Source organism: Colius striatus, chromosome W (genome assembly GCF_028858725.1).
Source record: "Colius striatus isolate bColStr4 chromosome W, bColStr4.1.hap1, whole genome shotgun sequence".
In the NCBI taxonomy this organism is placed as follows: Eukaryota; Metazoa; Chordata; class Aves; order Coliiformes; family Coliidae; genus Colius; species Colius striatus.
The window spans coordinates 5751422-5769223 of record NC_084789.1 but is presented as its reverse complement, the minus strand read 5'-3'; the positions used below and the strand labels follow the sequence as shown (position 1 = coordinate 5769223).

General features: G+C 42.5%; 1 pseudogene; it reads left to right on the top strand.

Moving 5' to 3' along the window:
- The first annotated feature begins 1176 nt into the window (after nucleotides 1–1176).
- On the top strand, nucleotides 1177–16708 carry LOC133628588 (nuclear cap-binding protein subunit 1-like; annotated as a pseudogene).
- The last annotated feature ends 1094 nt before the right edge of the window (nucleotides 16709–17802 follow it).

The window sequence follows — 17802 nt, the reverse complement described above, 5'->3', positions numbered from 1 at the left end:
ATAAGTTTGACAAATAGTTGGCTAGTTCTTCATTCCCTGAGGTAAAACAATCCATTGATATCATTTTGCTGGCTCTTGTTTGTTAATAGATGATACTGTAAAAGCAAACTTCTCCCTGTCATCCTCAGGTAGAGTAATTGTGAAAAAAGAATCCTTTAGGTCAATCACTAATAGGGGCCATTCTTTGGAAGCATAGCAAGAGAGGGTAATCCTGGCTGTAAAGCACCCATATCCTGCATCACTGCATTAACAGCTCTTAAATAGTGTAACAACCTCCATTTCCCTGATTTTTTAGGGATAGTAAAATTGGTGTATTCCATGGACTAGTGGATGGCTTAATATGGCCTTTTTCTAATTTTTCATTTAGTAATTCATGAATCTGGACGAGCTTTTCTTCTCTTAGTGGCCATTGATTAATCCAAACTGGTTTATCTGTGAGCCAGGTTAACTTCAGGATTGGTCGCCCATCAATGGCCACCATTAAAAATTTTCATTTGACAGACGAAAGCCCATTTGGCTTAAGGCATCTCTACCTAAAAGCCAAACGGCAGTATTCATTACATAGGGTTTCATTTATACACATCTGTGGGGATTTTTGTGGAGACTTGGCTAGAGGAAAGAGGACATGATAGAATACAGCTGCTTAGGCAGTAAGCATTAAGCAATAAGATATTGGACCCTTGCTCAAGGACGTGAGAGCAAGAGAGTTGTATGATAACAGGATGAGAAAACAGGAGCTTAGTTTGGGTTAAGCAGCCACAAATATATGGAGTATATTGAAACAAGGGCGAGGTTTGCATCTAACTGGGAACCAATGATGAGCTTAGCTTTTGCAATATGTATGAGCCTGATTATTGTATCTGTAAAAGAGCTGTATCTTTGCAAATAAAGTTGAGACTTGTTGCACTACAGGGTGGGCTTGTCTCCTGTCGTCTTCAGCACCCTAGTAACAAGACGGGCACACGCACAGAGTACACCAGGGAGCGATGCATCCGACTGATAAGGATTGTATAAAAGGACTGTGATCCGGGGGAAGGGGGTGTTGCGTGCTGTTGGTGGAGCAGAGTGTCCCAGCCGCCCAGCGCTGTTTTGCTTATTTGCCACTTACTTAATAAATTTGATCTATGAGTCACTTAAATTGGTTAGTGAACTTTATCAAAGCAATTTATAACAACCATGAGCCAGCAATGTCCCCCCGTGGCCAAGAGGGCCACTGGCATCTTGGGGTGTATTAGAAAGGCTGTGGTTAGCAGGTCAAGAGAGGTTCTCCTCCCTGTCTACTCTGCCCTCATGAGACCACATCTGGAATATTGTGTCCAGTTCTGGGTCCCTCAGTTCAAGAAGGACAGGGAGCTGCTGGAAAGAGTTCAGCATAGGGCCACCAAGATGATTAGGGGAGTGGAGCATTTCCCTTATGATGAAAGGCTGAGGGAGCTGGGGCTCTTTAGCTTGGAGGAGATTGAGGGGTGACCTCAAATATGTAAAAGGGTAGGTGTCAGGAGGATGGAGACAGGCTCTTCTCAATGATGGTCAATGATAGGACAAGGGGCAATGGGTATAAACTGAAACACAAGAGGTTCCAAAGAAATACAAGGAAGAATTTCTTCACTGTGAGGGTGATGGAGCACTAGAACATGCTGTCCAGATGGGTTGCTGAATCTCCTTCTCTGGAGACATTAAAAACCCACCTGGATGAGTTCCTATGTGACCTACTGTAGGTGGTCCTGCTCTGACAGGAAGATTGGACTAGATGATCTTTTGAGATCCCTTCCAACCCATAAGATTCTGTGATGCTGTGAATCACAAATGCCTTCCCCTTCCTGCTCCTCTTATATTTATATTGTTTATATTGCTGAGCTTATATCATATGATATTGAATATCTCCTTGGTCAGCCTGGGTCAGCTGTCCTGGCTGTGGCCCCTCCCAGGATCCTGCCCACTGGTGAAGGTGGGGGAAGAAATGCTGGAGTGACAGCCTTGATGCTGCACAAGCAGTAGCCAAAACATTGATGTGCTATCAATATACATTTTTAGCTACCAACAAAAGACACAGAACTACAAGGGCTGCTGTGGAAAATCACCACCCCAGACCCAATACACAGTGATATGAGTGCTCCTAGTCTACTACACTTTTCACTGAAATGGATAATTTCAAATTAACCTGTTTGAGTTTGCACTGATATGGACTAGGAATATTCATAAAAATAATAATTTCTCATGTCAAAGAGTAACTAATGGTCAGGAAGGAAATATCAGCTCCTAGCTAATTCTGAGTGTTGCATTGACCTCTTTTTCTTTGTAGTTCAAAATTGTGGTTAATGAACTACAGTCACTGAGAATGGAGGACTAACAGACATACCTACTGGTAATTCCATTCCCAAATGTTTATTCTACTGCTTGAAATCACGCAGTGATTGTAATCACATAGCCTAAACTCTTACTGAGACTATCCCTAAAATTGTGGGGACCTGTTTGCATTAAGAATCAATAGGGATATAGCAACAAAAAATCGGGTTTTGTTGGCCATGGTCTTTGCATCAGGCCAATATGGACATACTTTCTCAAGCTGTTAATGATGAGCAAAGATGGTCCATTGATTAGGCAGCAACAGGAGCGTGTAAAGTTAAAACTGTGAGATCATGAAAACGTGGTCCATAATAAGGTTGATGTCCATTCATATAATTAGTGTGTAGTTTTTGTTGTCTCATAGTGGGGATTCTGGCTTCCAAAAAAAGCAATTAATGATCTCACTGTAATTAATGGAAGAAAAACCAAAGACTTGGATTAGAGAACAGATGTTACTTTTTGGAGAAAACTTCATTCTTCATTGTTTATTCCTGTGCCCTTTTCAAAATGGGATAAATCATGATATAGAAACAGGGAGCTGTCAGTAGAGACCTGAAATCATCTCTGAAAAATTGAGAGAGTAACTTATGATTTCAGGTGCTTCTCTGTTAACTTTAATACGAAACTTTCAGCTTGCACAAGCCATAGAAATGCTTTACATGCGCTTGGATACAATGAATACTACATGTATAAACAGGTAAGTATATATTTTGGGGACAACAGAAAATGTTTCTCATTTTTCTTGTGCATTGGATATTGATGCATTTTTTAAAAGGATCATCTGAAATCCTTGATATATAGTTTGGTTCTGTACAAAATGTTTTTGGGGCTCTAGACTTGAGCCATCTGAAGAGAAGGGATGCCGAGAAGGTGCGATTCAGGACTCAATAGCCAATGTAGGTATCAAGCAGGTATTCTTTATTGCAGTGCTGGGCACACAGAGGATCGCTCCACCAAGTGTGTGCACCGTTTAAAGCAAAACTTTCTATATTTATACAGACTAGATCTGCATATTCATTACATTTTTTAGCAAAGGTAGGGTTATACTAATTACTTCCAAGGACTCATTATCATTAGTTCCTCCCATTGTCCCGCCTCAGTCTGCCCAGGTTACATCTCCATCATGCCTCCTTCCGGTGGTCATCAGGGGTTGCTGAGGATGAAGATCTGAGTCTTCCTCACAGTGTATTTTTCACCTTTGGCTTCCTGGTGTTTGTCTAAACTGCAGGACAGGATCGAACCAGTCTTCCTCCAGGCTTGAGTGATTGCTATTTATTTGTCTCACTCTTATTGGTCCAAGATAAGTTCTGTTCTTGCTTCTAAGAGTTAGATGTTCTGCAATGAAGGTTTCTTGCAACTCTACAAGATTAGCAGTTTGGTAAAGCTAGTACTTCTACAAGATTAACAATTTTGTAAAGCAAATACTTCAAATACCTAAGAGTTACAAATGCATTCTTGTAGTTTTCTAGCAAATACATTATGCCCTGTATGATGCTTCTATAAATTCTTTAATTCAGAAGATAAGGGACAGACTGACATTTGCCTTTCTTCCTCTGGAAGCTCTTTCCTTCAAAGTCATTAGTCTGATTAGCTATACAGTGCAGCTATAAAAACTATGACAACTCTTCTATGTACATACCCTCTTCTGTTATGTAGTACTTCATCCTCCCTATTGACCTGAAGAAGGAAAGGGTTGGAAGTGGGTTTTTGGGAAGGTTTGAGTGGACTGTATTATGTAGAATTAAAATTACTATGCAAAAATGTGAAAACCTATAGATGATTCCATGATTTGCACTAAAACAAGAGAGATTTGCATGAAACTGCACATTCATCCATAAAGGCTGGCTTTTGACTCTCAATTCAGTCTTTTTGTATGAGTCAACATCAATGTCTATTTAATGCATTAATGACTGCATATTGGAAGGTTTGGGCTTATCTTTGAGATTTTCTTATAGATGTATTCTACTTCAATTAGGAGGTTTGTGGGGAATTTTTTTATTTGGGATTTTTGGGTTTTTTTTTCAGTTCTGATTTTTAAAAGGACTTTCCTCTTTTTTTAAAAAAAGGTTTATTAACTGGTTTTCCCACCACCTGAGTAACTTTCAGCTGGGAAGATTGGTAAGTCAATCTCTGTCTCCCATCAGAACTTAAACCTTCAAACTTATCCAGCAAATGTCCCAACATAGTGGTTCTATTATCTGTTTTTCACTAACACTTTTGACTCCTCCCTCCCACCAGTTTACTACCATTCTTTGGTAGACAAAGTTGGTAACAGTCACTATAAAAACAATCTCAGTTTTCTGTAATAAATATCCAAGCAGTACTGTGTTCTATAAACAGTGGAAACCTGATTTACTTGTAGATTTTTGTCCTTATCACCTCAGTCAGTTGTCTGCAAGCTTTTCAGAAGAGTTCTCCTTCTTATCAGTAATTTGCCTTTGGCTCCCTGCATTCATATGTGTAACCTCACTCTGAGTGTCTTCCTGACACCCTCTACCCTCCCTCTGAATCTTGATCTTTTCACTTCTAGCAGGAGCTCTCTGTATCTCCTCAGTGTCTAAGCACAACTTTCCCAAAGTCTTGTATTCCAGGTACTATGCCTTTTCTTTACTCCCATCCTGTCTTGCTCCCACATATAAAGAAATATTACATGGAGTCTCAGTCTTCCCTACAGTATAACTTCTGCAGCCTGCTACCATACCTGTATCCCATAGCCAATGTGCCTAGGTGTCCCTGGGAAGAGGGGTGCAGCCCTGTATCTGATGTGTTACTTCAGATTTACTTGTGTCTCCTGTGTTGTATCAATTGGGAGTTGCACGTTTGCTGCTTATCAAGTTTGTCCATGTTGACTGACCAAGTGGGAACCTCCAAATAGCTGTTTTTTCATTGCCTGCATTCCCTTTTTTGGGAACACTGATGTGGATATATCTCTACCAAGCTGCCAGTTTTCACAAAACTTTTAAGAATATAACTGTCTTTGAGAATTTTCTTTCTCTGAAATGTATTTAATATCAGCTAAGAACCCCAAAATTGCAGGAACACAGTGAAATCATACAAGCTTTGTTTCCTCAGGAAAGAAGTCTAACCAGCAGAGCAAACACTGCTTTATTTTTTTCAGAGAAGCCATTCAAAATGTTACCTTATGAAGAAGGGATTTCTAAGATTGCTAATGGCCAATAAAGAAATAGTGATAGAACAGCTCCCCATCTTCAGATTGTGTACACTGTAAACCATGAAAGTCTAAACCACTGATGACTAGGGAGTAATCTCTTGATCAGCTACTGTGGATGATGCTTGTTTAGCTGATAAGCAGAAATGCAGCTTCCCAGAAAACAGAAGCAGTTAGCAGGGCAGTCAGCACGCCACTGTGAGGCTGTACAGCAATGGTGGTTATGTGTCACAGAGCTCTGTCTCCAGCATTGGTTGGAAATAACACCCCTGGTGAATTAAAAGCCTTGTTCCAGATGGAGCTTTAGAGGAAGAATGTCACTGTCGAGGTCTGGGGCTGCAGGAATTGCTTGAAGCAGGAGGTAGTGGTGGTTTTCCATGTGAGAGATGTGCTCTGATCAAAAAGCAGAGTCGTCAGGTTAAGGAGCTGTGTAAGGTGAGCAGGCTGTTGTAGCATTAGGGAAGGCAAACAGATCAACAGGGTCTGCATAGAAATCTTGTAAAGACCAGAGCACACCTGTAGTGCAAGGAAGAAGGGACAGCAAGAAGCTATATTTAAACCAGTGGTGGATGAAGATAGCCATGATGGGGGAGACTGGAGACTTGTAACTTCTGGAGCAGTAGAAAGGCTTCTTCTCTGCCCTTATATATGAACTTAGAGGATCAGTACAGTCCTGTAATAGCTAATGCAGGGGAACAGACTCTGTAAGGAAGGTTTCAGAGACATCTGAGCATGAAATGTGCATTAGCACCATGAGGAAGCAGTGGATGTTAATGGTTGGAGATCCCTTTCTGCAGGGGATGGAGACACCCATCTGCTGACCAGACATACTGTCATGGAAGGTTTGTTTCTTGGTAAGGGCCCATATCCAGGGTAGTTGTAGAGAGACTGTTAAGACTTGTCTGGCCCTTGGACTATTACCTCGTGACTCATCCATGTGGGCACTAGTAACACTGCCAGAGAAGCAGAGAAGAAGAGGAAAGGAGTTGCCTTCTATGTAAAGGACTAGATTGAATACATGGACTTCTATGGAATGAGCAACAGGATGATTGAGAGCTTGTTGGTCAAGATGGGAGGAGAAGCCAGTGAGGGTGACATCATGGTGGGAGTTACAAACCATCTGATCAGGATTAGAAAGTGGTCAGTCATCTGTAAAAAACTGGAGGTATTCTCTGGATTACAGACCCTGTTCTTTATGGAGGACTAAAACCTCCATGACATCTGCTGGAAGGGCAACACAGAGGGATGCAAGTAAGTCAAGGAGATTTCTGGAGGATGTCAGGAATAATTTCCTGACACAGGTACTGGATGGGCTAACCAGGAGTGACACACAGCTGAATATGCTATTCACTAACAAGAAAGAACTGCTTGAGGATGTGATAAGAATTACCTAATGGAAACAGGATCAAGTTGGGAATCTCTTGAGAAATCTCAATCCATACAAATTCATGGGACCAAATGGGATGCACCTGAGGGTGCTGGGAGAGCTGACTGATTTCATTGTGAAGCTGCTCACTGTTGTTTTTGAAAGGCTCTGTAGATCAGGAGAGGTCCCTGATAATTGGAGAAAGGCACATGTTGCACCCATTTTCAAAAAAGACGAACAGAACAATCTGTGGAACTATAAGCCTGTCAATCTCACTGGGAAAATCATGGAGCAAGTACTCTTGGAACACATTCTGAACACAAGGGATAAGCTTACTGGAAACATTCAGTATGGGTATACCAAGGGTAAATCATGCCTGATCAACCTCATTGCCTTGTATAATGAAAGGACTGAATTTGTTGATGAAGGGAGAGCAGTGAATGTCATTCACCTTGACTTTAGAAAAGCTTTTTATATGGTGTCGTGGTTTGGTCCAGCTAGCACAGCAGCACCACGACAGTCTGTCGCTTGGTGCCCCCATTCACCCCCACCCTTGTTAGGATGGCAGAGGCCCCAGTGAACTGGGAGTAAAAAGATAAGCAAGGTTGTTGCTCCAAACACCACAGACTTGAGCCCCACGTTGGGTGCCAAAAAGACTGGTGGTTTAGGCTGATGTCCACCTAGTCCTAAAATCACTCCCCCTCCTAAACTAGACAGGAGAGAGAGAGAGAAATATAACAAACAGCTTGTGAGTTAAGGACGAAGAGATCACTCGGCAATTAGCAACATGGGCAAAACAGACTCAACTTAGGGAGAAAAAGATTTGATTTATTAAAGAAACAATAAAAGCAGGGAGATGAGAAATAAAACCATCTTAAAAACAACTCCCCCCACTCCTCCTCTTCCCGGGACTCCCTTTCCTCCCCTCCCAGCGGTGCAGGGTATGGAGGATGGGGCTTGTGGTCAGTTCATTAAAGATGGACTTTGCCACTGCTTCTTCTCAGAGGGAGACCTCATCACACTGCTACACTGTGGGGTCCCTCCCACAGGAGACAGTCCCTCATGAACTTCTCCAATGTGGATTCTTCCCATGGGCAGCAGCTCCACACGAACTGCTCCAGCATGGGACCTCCCATGGGGGCATCTCCTCACACACTGCCCCAGCGTGGGTCATCACAAGTCCTGACAGCAAACCTACTCCAGTGTGGGCGCCTCCCCCACGAACTCCCAGGTCCTGCCAGGAACTTGCTCCAGGATGAACTTCTTACGGAGTCACAGCCTCCTTCAGGCATCCACTCGCTCCAGTGTGGGGTCCTCCATGGGCTGCAAATGGGTCTCTGCTTCCCGTTGGTCCTCCATGGACTGCAGGGGGACAATCTGCTTCACCATGGTTCTCACCACATATCACAGGGGAGCCTTTTCAGTGCCTAAGCACCCTCCTCTCCCTCCTTCTTCACTGACCTTGATGTCTGCGGAGATGTTTTCACATTCTCCCTCTCTGTTGCTGCTACAGTTTTTCAACTGCGCAACAACTTCTTCTCCTTCTCAAATATGTCCTTCACAGAGGCGTTACCTCCATCACTAATTGGCCAGGCCTGGGTCAGATATAGGGTCTGCCCAACTCTCAAGCCAGTCGAGATCCCGCTGAAAGGCAGCACAGCCTACTGGGGAATCAGCCAGTCGTCCCAGTTCTCCCCTCCCGTCTGCTGTTCTCCCCTCATCTAGTCAGCCGGTTATGCACTCAGAGAAAGATATCAGGTTAGTCAAACAGGATTTCCCCTTGGTGAAGCCATGTTGACTCCCCCTCATAACCATCTTATCCTTCATATGTTCAGTGATAACATTCAGGGTGACTTGTTCCATCACTTTTCCAGGCATGGAGGTGAGGCTGACCAGTCTGTAGTTTCCTGGGTTGTCCTTCCTGCCCTTTTTGAAGACTGGCGTGACATTGGCCTCTGTCAAGTCCTCAGGCACCTCACCTGTCCTCCATGATTGTTCAAAAATGATAGAGAGAGGCTTAGCAATCACATTGGCCAGCTCCCTCAGCACTCTAGGATGCATCCCATCAGGACCCATTGACTTATGAGCCTTAAGCTTGGCCAACAAGTCTTTAACCTCTTCCTCTTCCACCCAGGGCAACTCCTCTGCTGTCCTGGCCATCCTGTTATCCTTGCCGGACTGGGCTTCCTGAGTGTCAGCCTTGGCTGTAAAGACTGAAGCAAAGAAGGCATTCAGTACTTCGGCCTTCTCTGCATCCTCAGACACCAGGGCACCCTCAGCATTTAGCAGCGGGCCCACATTCCCCGCTGTTGATGTACTTGAAAAATGCCTTATTGCTGTCCTTAACATCCCTGGCTAAATTTAATTCTAGGAGGTCTCTAGCCTTCCTAGTTGAACCCCTGCATGCCCTGGCAATGTTCCTATACTCTTCCCAAGAAGCCAGCCCCTGTTTCCACCTCTCATAGATGGCTGCATTCTGCCTGAATTGTCCCAGCAGATCCTTGCTCATCCATGGAGGCCTCCTACCTCTTTTTCCTCCTTTCTTGCACATTGGGACACACTGATCCTGGCTTTGGAGGAAGTGGTGCTTGAAGATTGACCAGCTCTCTTGGGCACTTCTGCCTTCTAGAATCATATCCCATGAGATCCGTCCAAGTAGATCTTTGAAGAGGCCAAAGTCGTCTCGGCTAGCCTGAAATCCAGGGTCACGGTCCTGCTTTGTGTTCTGCCCCTTCCACACAGGATCTTGAACTCTACCATCTCATGGTCACTGCAGCCGAGGTTGCCTCCAACCCCTCCATCCCCAACCAGGCCCTCTCTATTCGTCAGTACCAGGTCTAGCAGTACATCCCTCCTTGTTGGTTCCTCGGTCATCTGTGACAGGAAGTTATCAACAATCTGTAGGAACCTCCTGGACTGTGTGTGCTTGGCTGTGTGGCTATCCCAGCAAATATCCGGGTGGTTGAAGTCCCCCATGAGGACCAGGGATTGTGATTGTGAGGCATATCTCAGCTCTTCATAGAAGGCCTCATCCACTTCCTCCTCCTCATCAGGTGGCCTGTAGCAAACTCCTACAAAAATATCACCTGCCTTGCCGTGGCCATTAATTTTTACCCATAAGCACTCTACTCTCTCCTCATCCCCACCCAGGCACAGTGCAATACACATTAATTGCTCTCTCACATATGGTCTCCTAAAGAATCCTTGTATCCAAATTGGACTGTTATCATCTAGATGGATGAAAACTTGTCTGTCTTGTCAGGATCAGAGGGTAGTGATTAGTGATTTGTACTATACCTGGAGCTTGTTTACAAGTGGAGTACTATAGGGGTCAATCCTGGGACCTGTCCTATTTAAGAACTTTATTAATGATCTGGAGGAGACAGAATGCCTGCAAACAGCATTACATTTGGGGATGCAGTTGATATGCTTGAGGATAGGACTGTAATTCCGAGGGACCTATTCAGGTTAGAGAAATGGCCTGAGAGGAACCTTTCCAAATTCTCCAAGGACATATGTTGAGTCCTATACTTGGAATGAACTAGCCCCCTGCAATGGTGCAGGCAGGAGACTGATTGGTTGGGGAGCAGCTCCAGGACTTAGGGGCTCCTGCTTAACAATATGTTAAACAAAGGCCAAACAGTATCCTGAGTTGTATCAACAGGAGTGCATTCAGTATATCGAGAGAAATGATTATTCCCCTTTACTTGGCACTTGTTAGACCTCATTTAGAGTACTGTGTCCAGTTTTGCCCCCCCCCCCCCCCCAATACAAGACAGACATTGGGAAACTGGTGGAAGTTAATCAGAAGGCTACCAAGCTGATCAAGTCTGCAGCACAGGCTGAGGGAACTGTGCTTGTTCAGCCTAGAGAAAAAGAAGGCTTCAGGGGGACCTAATAGTAGCCTTCTAATAACTATGAGGAGGTTACTGAGAGGGTGAGGCCAGTCTCCTAACTGAGATGCATGACAGGAGGAAAAGAGACAGTGGCCATAACATCAAACAGGGGAGATTCTATGTGGATATAAAGTAACATATTTCATTCTGAGGATAAGCACTAAAGCAGAGACCCAGAGAGGTTGTGGCATCTCCATCCTTGAAGGTTTTCAGAACTGACTGGACAAAACCCTGAGCGACCTGATTTGAATTCATTGTTGACCATGCTTTGAGCAGGAAGTTGAAGTGTATAGCCTCCTGAGATTCTTTTCAATCTGAATGATTTTATGAATTTTGATTATCCAGTGAATGTTCCCTACCTGTTTTATCAGCTTAAAACAGATTACAACACAAATACATTTGTTAGAAATTATTGTGTGGTTTATTTTGGGTTTTTTGTTGTTGTTGTCGTTTTCTTTGATAGGTCAGACTGTCTTAATCAGGACCCTGAGAAGCCCAAATCCAAATTTGTGAAAGAGGTTTTAGAAAAATGCATGAGGTAAGTAAGACTTCCAAACATCTTGCTTTTGTAGTTATGTTAAATTGAAGTTTGACCATTGCTTTCAGATAATGACACATTCCTTTTAATGTGACTCTTCTCTTAAGCATACATATTTTTGACGCGAAGTTTTCGGCTCTTGGCCTGAAAAACCAGACTTGAAGTCTGCAAACCAGACTCTAAGTCTGAAAAACCCAGGCTCGAAGCCTGAAACCAGTCTCGAAGCCTGAAAAATCCAGGCTCAAAGCCTGAAACCAGGCTCGAAGCCTGAAACCAGACTCTAAGTCTGAAACCAGACTCTAAGTCTGAAAAACCCAGACTCAAAGCCTGAAAAACCCAGGCTCGAAGCCTGAAAAAACAGCTCCAAGCCTACTTCATGTGGCGATCAACCCAGGGTCCGATTCTCAGCTGGGTGGGAAGAAATCAGTCCTACTCAATGTGAGTGATAGCAGAAATCTTCTTCTTTATTGAGAGCAGGCTCTAACTTATATCCAGCAGCTTCAAAGCTAGCTCAGCGACATCAACTAATAGATTACATTCTTATGTTCATCCTACTTGCGGTTTCTGCGATAAATAAGCTCCCTCACATTTTCCCATCTTGTTTTTCTCCGAAGTTGTTTTCCACCTTGAGCTGTTAGCTCGTTAGCTGAAAATAGCCTGACCTTGAAGGAGCAGAAAGCGGCCTGCTGTCTTCGCTGACTATGTGACAGCAACTACTTTAACCATGGCTCTGACTCTGGTCTTGATTGTGCATTAAATTCATATAACTAGAACTCAGACTGCCTTGCCCCACCAGGCCCAACATTATACCCCGGGATCCATGTCCATGCTCCCTCATTTTTTCTCCACATATTTTCTCAGTTAACTTTTTTAGCTAAAATCTGTTCTGTTGTATTGCTCAATTTTGTTATAGTATATTTGTTGTATGATACTGTTTTTCCTAAAGGACTGGAGGACAAAGGTATAGCAAGTGGAGGTGACATTCTTCTAGGTACAAATTAAAAAGGACAGGTAAAAAGAGTTGATAATAGGGCAGACAGGGAAGGATAAAGATTTTGGATAGTTTGCTGGAAAACAGTGGTTATTCACAGAAACTTAAGGATTTATTATATCTCTAGTTTAAGATAAATATTTTGATTGTTCTGGGCATCTCCAGTTCTCATGGACCTTAAAAAGAAGCTGCAAAAGCACAACACCTGTCAGGATTGGGATAATGACTGTGGAAATGGGGGATATAGGAGAGTGTGTGCAAGAGAAAAATTTTCAAAGAACCTATGTAATTCAGTAATTTACATGCAAAAAATGTACTTCTTGTTTTGTGAGATTTTAGTATATGAAGTGTGAAATTGTGCTGCAAAAAGATTTCATTTTGTCTGTGTCTCTCCTTGATTTTACTGTGAATTTAGTAGAGGAATACAGTTTTTGTAAGGTAAGTAAGATGAAAGGTAAAATGAAGCTTTTTGGTTTAATATCTTCCCCTGTGTTTTGGTATTTTGCTAGTTGTCCCTGTAGCATCTTAGACTTGTGTGAGGATGAAATTCAAGTTTTGATTAAATTAACTCTTGCTATCTGTCAGGAATTACCATTGCATTGAGTATTTTGATTTTATTTTTTGCACAGTCCAAATTAAAAAATAGGAAAAATACTTTAAATCAGTGAGTTGAGTCAGCCCTGATGATGATATGCAATTATTATCCTACTGCTGTAAAACTTACTTTTTGTAGGCTTTCCTACTATCAGAGAATAATAGACATTGTTCCTCCAGGCTTTTCTGTCCTCAGTCCTGCAAGCCCAGTGTGTATTTACAAATATGGAGATGAAAGCAATAGTAAGTATTTAAGTTAATGAAACTTCAATTCCAAGCAATTTGTTTCAAAGCAAGGGGATATCCTAGCTTGAGTGTCAAGTCACTTAACTTCATGAAAGAGAACTTTATAAATATGCTTGATTTTGATCTATCGCTATGTATGGATCTTTCTAATCTAAACTTTTTTTTTCTAATCAAAAACTTTTTTTTTCTAAAATAAGAAAAAAATATTTCTAGCTGTATGAAGTTAAATCATGCTGAAGTAACTGTAGTCTAGGTGCTACAGTATTGCTTTGGTTTGCCAGGAGTCTAAAAAAAGAAAATTTCATTTATTTCCATCATTCAGGCAAAATACTGTGCAGAAATGAATGTAGCAAAATATAATATGATTTTGTTTTTGAATGAATGAGGCACTTAATAAAAGATTTTCCTAAAAAAATGTGGTTTAATGATGCAAGCAGAGAGGCAGCAAATCATGTGAAGGATCTGTCATTATTAAAGGCAGAGATAAGTGAGTAAATGAAGGTAAGTATTGAATTTGCAAGAAGCTGATGGAAATTAGAAAGAATTTTTAATCGGGGTAATTATTCCCCCCTCAAATCTGAAGGTGCTACAGAAGAGCTTGAATTTGTGAACAATAGAAAACCTGTTGATTAATTTTATGGAATGGTCATGTGGACAGTGGTATTGGGAGCAGCAAGTTTTGGGGATAACTGTGAAGTGCACATGCTTCTCTGAGAAACGTGCTGATGTAAAAATATTAATTCCATACTAGTCTTGAAAAGGATTTTAAGAGCTTTCTGTTTTCATTTAGGGTCTCTTCCTGGGTATACTGTAGCACTCTGTTTAACAATTGCAATTAAAAATAAGGCAGTAATGATGAAATCTTCAACATTTTAAAAGATGTGCTTAATCCAAATAAGGATGACAACAATGGTAAGGATATCTGATATTAGGCATTGCAAGATGTTCATTAATTTTGCATCTAAATCATGTCACTGTCCCATAGTTATGGTTTCTGCTGATAACTGAACTGTATGCTTTCCTAATAGTTGATTTCAGTTTAACAATAAATTCAAGTAACATATAGTTTTCAGTGTTCCTTCTGTTCTTGTCATGTACAGACACAGATCTGTTCTAGTTATTAGAAGCAATCTGGCCGTTGACATGGATTCTTCCACAGAGGTGACATGAAGGATTTTTAATGCTTTTCTTTGCTTTCATCTTAAGCTTTAATGGTGTCAGCTTTGTCCTGAAGATCCAGTGCCTTTGCCCTACTTAAGAACTTGCCTCCAGTTGATATAGTCCCATAGCATTTAAAAATAACACCCTGTCTGTCTAAGCTTTCTCTAGATCTAAATCATAGAATGGTAGGGTTGGAAGGGACCTTTAGAGATCATCTAATCCAACCCCCCTGCAGAAGCAGGTCAACCTAGATCAGGTCGCACAGGAACATGTTCAGGCAGGTCTTGAAGACCTCCAAGGAAGGACACTCCACAACCCCCCCTGGGCAGCCTGTTCCAGTGCTCTGTCACCATCACAGTAAAATAGTTTTTTCTTATATTTAAATGGAAATTTTTGTGTTCCGGCTTCATCCCATTACCCCTTGTCCTGTTGCTAGATACAATAGGAAAAAAAATAGAAAAACTGGCATTCTCACAACAGGACTTTGCTCAGGTTCTTTCCAGCTTTGCTGTTGGTCCAACCACACCTAATGCCCGATTTCTATAGTGGTTTTGCCTGGGCCAGGTTTTTTGGTAGCAGGGGAGTACAGGGGTGGCTTCTTTAATCAAAAACAGTTGCCAGAAGTTTCCCTGTAGCTCACAGAGTTAGGGCCAGTCAATTCTAAGCTAGACCCTGCACCTGACCCAGGCCTGGCCAATTAGTGATGGAGGTAACGCCTCTGTGAAGGACATATTTGAGAAGGAGAAGTTGTTGCGCAGTTGCTAAACTGCAGCAGCAATAAGGAGGGAGAAAGTGAAAACATCTCAGCAGACACCAAGGTCAGTGGAGAAGGAGGGGGAGGAGCCCACACCGGAGTGGGTGGATGCCTGAAGGAGGCTGTGACTCTGTATGAAGTTAATCCTGGAGAAAGTTCCTGGCAGGACCTGGGAGTCCTTGGGGGAGGCACCCACGCTGGAGCAGGTTTGCTGTCAGGACTTGTGATCCTGTGAGAGACCCAGGCTGGAGCAGGTGGTACCTGAAGGACTGTTCTCCCGGTGGATGACCCACGCTGGGGCAGTGTGTGAGGAGCTGCCCCTGTGGAAGGCCCCATGCCGGAGCAGTTCGTGTGGAGCTGCAGCCCATGGGAAGGGCCCATGCTGGAGAAGTTCATGAGGAACTGTCTCCTGTGGGAGGGACCCCACAGTGTAGCAGTGGGAAGTGTGATGAAGCCTCTCCCTGAGAAGAAGCAGTGGCAAAAGTCCATCTGTAATAAACTGACCACAACCCCCATCCCCTGTGCCGCTGGGGGGAAGGAAGGGGAGTCCCGGGAAGAGAGAGGGGTGGGGGAGGTGTTTTTTAAGATTCAATTTTATTTCTCATCTTCCCGCTCTTATTGTTTCTCTAATAAATCAGACCTTTTTCTCCCTAAGTTGAGTCTGTTTTGCCCATGTTGGTAATTGCTGAGTGATCTCTCCGTCCTTCTCTCAACTCACAAGCTGTTTGCTATATTTCTTTCTCTCTCTCCTGTCTAGTTTAGAAGGGGGAGTGATTTTATGACTGGGTGGACATCAGCCTAAACCACCACAATTTCCAAAGCCAATGTGCTTTTGGTGTGTGAGAGGGGTGTGAGCTACAGATTTGAGGAGTGATCTTTAAGACATAGGGACAGCATGTGTAATACTGCAGTACTTGTAAGTGTTCTGTTACACAGGCCCAGATCAGCAGTGAGCCTTTTTTCTTGAGAGCCACTATTTTTTTCCTTGATTTTCTATAAAGACCACATAGTAATTGATATTCCTCTTCTTATCTGTTGTTGCCATCAGGTCTACAGCAGTGTCCAAGGAACCATTCACCTCAAGTGTCCCACATCCCCTATGCACAATTGCTGTCCCCCCTTCCCCAACCATTTATTATACCCAACCTCTGTATTATAATCTGCAGTTTCCTCTCTTCTCATCCATTCCCCTTTTCCAATGCTCTATGGTCTGCCTTGTCTTCAACGCAATGCAGGCTTCTGCAGCATCTCCAGCTGTTGTTCTCTGTTTCTCTCCATCAGTGCTGTCAGATGCCACTAGCATAGCTGTCTCTGCTGCTATTTCTTGTTAGCCTGAAACTATGTTTACATGTTTTCTCCATGACAGATGGAAGACCCAAGGTCTGCACCTTTCAGAAGATATTTATGAAGTCCTTGTTCAGCCTTGCAAAATCCAGTCATTGAAAATTTATTGTTTTAATTATTTTTACAGAAATGATCTTTAAAGATTTTGGAGCAACCTCTACTTGAAGTACGTATTGTTTTAACTTTAAACTTATAGATGAAGGATTCACCTTCAATCCTTTGAAAATAGAAGTTTTTGTACAGACTCTACTTCATCTAGCTGCTAAGTCTTTCAGCCACTCCTTCAGTGCTCTGGCTAAGTAAATGTGATATGTGCATTATTTTGGGGCTTATGGAACCATTTTATTCTGACAATGAAGTATCTGATAAAATAACTCATTTACAAGCTTGAGTAACATTTTATATACTACACAATGTGATCTGATTGTGTGTTTTGGGCAGAAGCAGTAGCACTACTAAAAGGAAGTTCATGTGAAAACTAGGTGTTATTAACTTGGTGTTATTAACAAGATCATACACATTTTAAGCATATTGGATGCATTACAGAGAGGGTTCTGTCTGCTTTAAGCCTCTTGCAAATATAAAGGTACATGTCAATTTGGGGTTTTCCTGTTGTCACATCTGGGCATATCAGTATTCTTCTCCTAAGCATGACTGAGTACATCCTTGAATTTCTGTGATTCTACCAGTTGCCCTGTAGAGGATCTGAAATGGAAATTATTTGCTATTCAGTCACTGCACAGAAACAATTAGGTCTTTCATGGAATTTAATGTTAGCAGAAAGTGCAAGAGGAAATGTACATCTATGCATTGGAGAATGTTGCAAATGTCTGTTATTGAAATAAAAACCCAAAAATCTTTGTAGCTTTCTCAAATGCAAATATTACTCCTGAAATTGAACTGAAATAAACCCCCTTGTGCCCTTAATTGTAACCCTCCATGACAGTACTCCAGTGTGGTGGTTTACCCCTGGCTGGGTGTAAGGTGTCTACCAAAGCTGTTCTATGACTACTCCTCTTAAACTGGACAGGAAAGAAAGAAATATAACAAAGGGCTCATGAGGTAAGGACAGGGAGATCACTGAGCAATTACTATCATGGTCAAAACAGACTCAACTTGAGGACTTAAATATAAGAAAAAACTATTTTACTGTGAGGGTGACAGAGCAGTGGAACAGGCTGCCCAGAGGGGTTGTGGAGTCTCCTTCCTTGGAGGTATTCAAGACCCGCCTGGACATGTTCCTATGCGACCTGATCTAGGTGAACCTGCTTCTGTAGGGGGGTTGGACTAGATGATCTCTAAAGGTCCCTTCCAACCCCTACCATTCTATGATTCTATGAAAATGGAGTAAGGAAATGAGAAATAAAACTGAACCTTAAAACACCTCCCCCACCTCT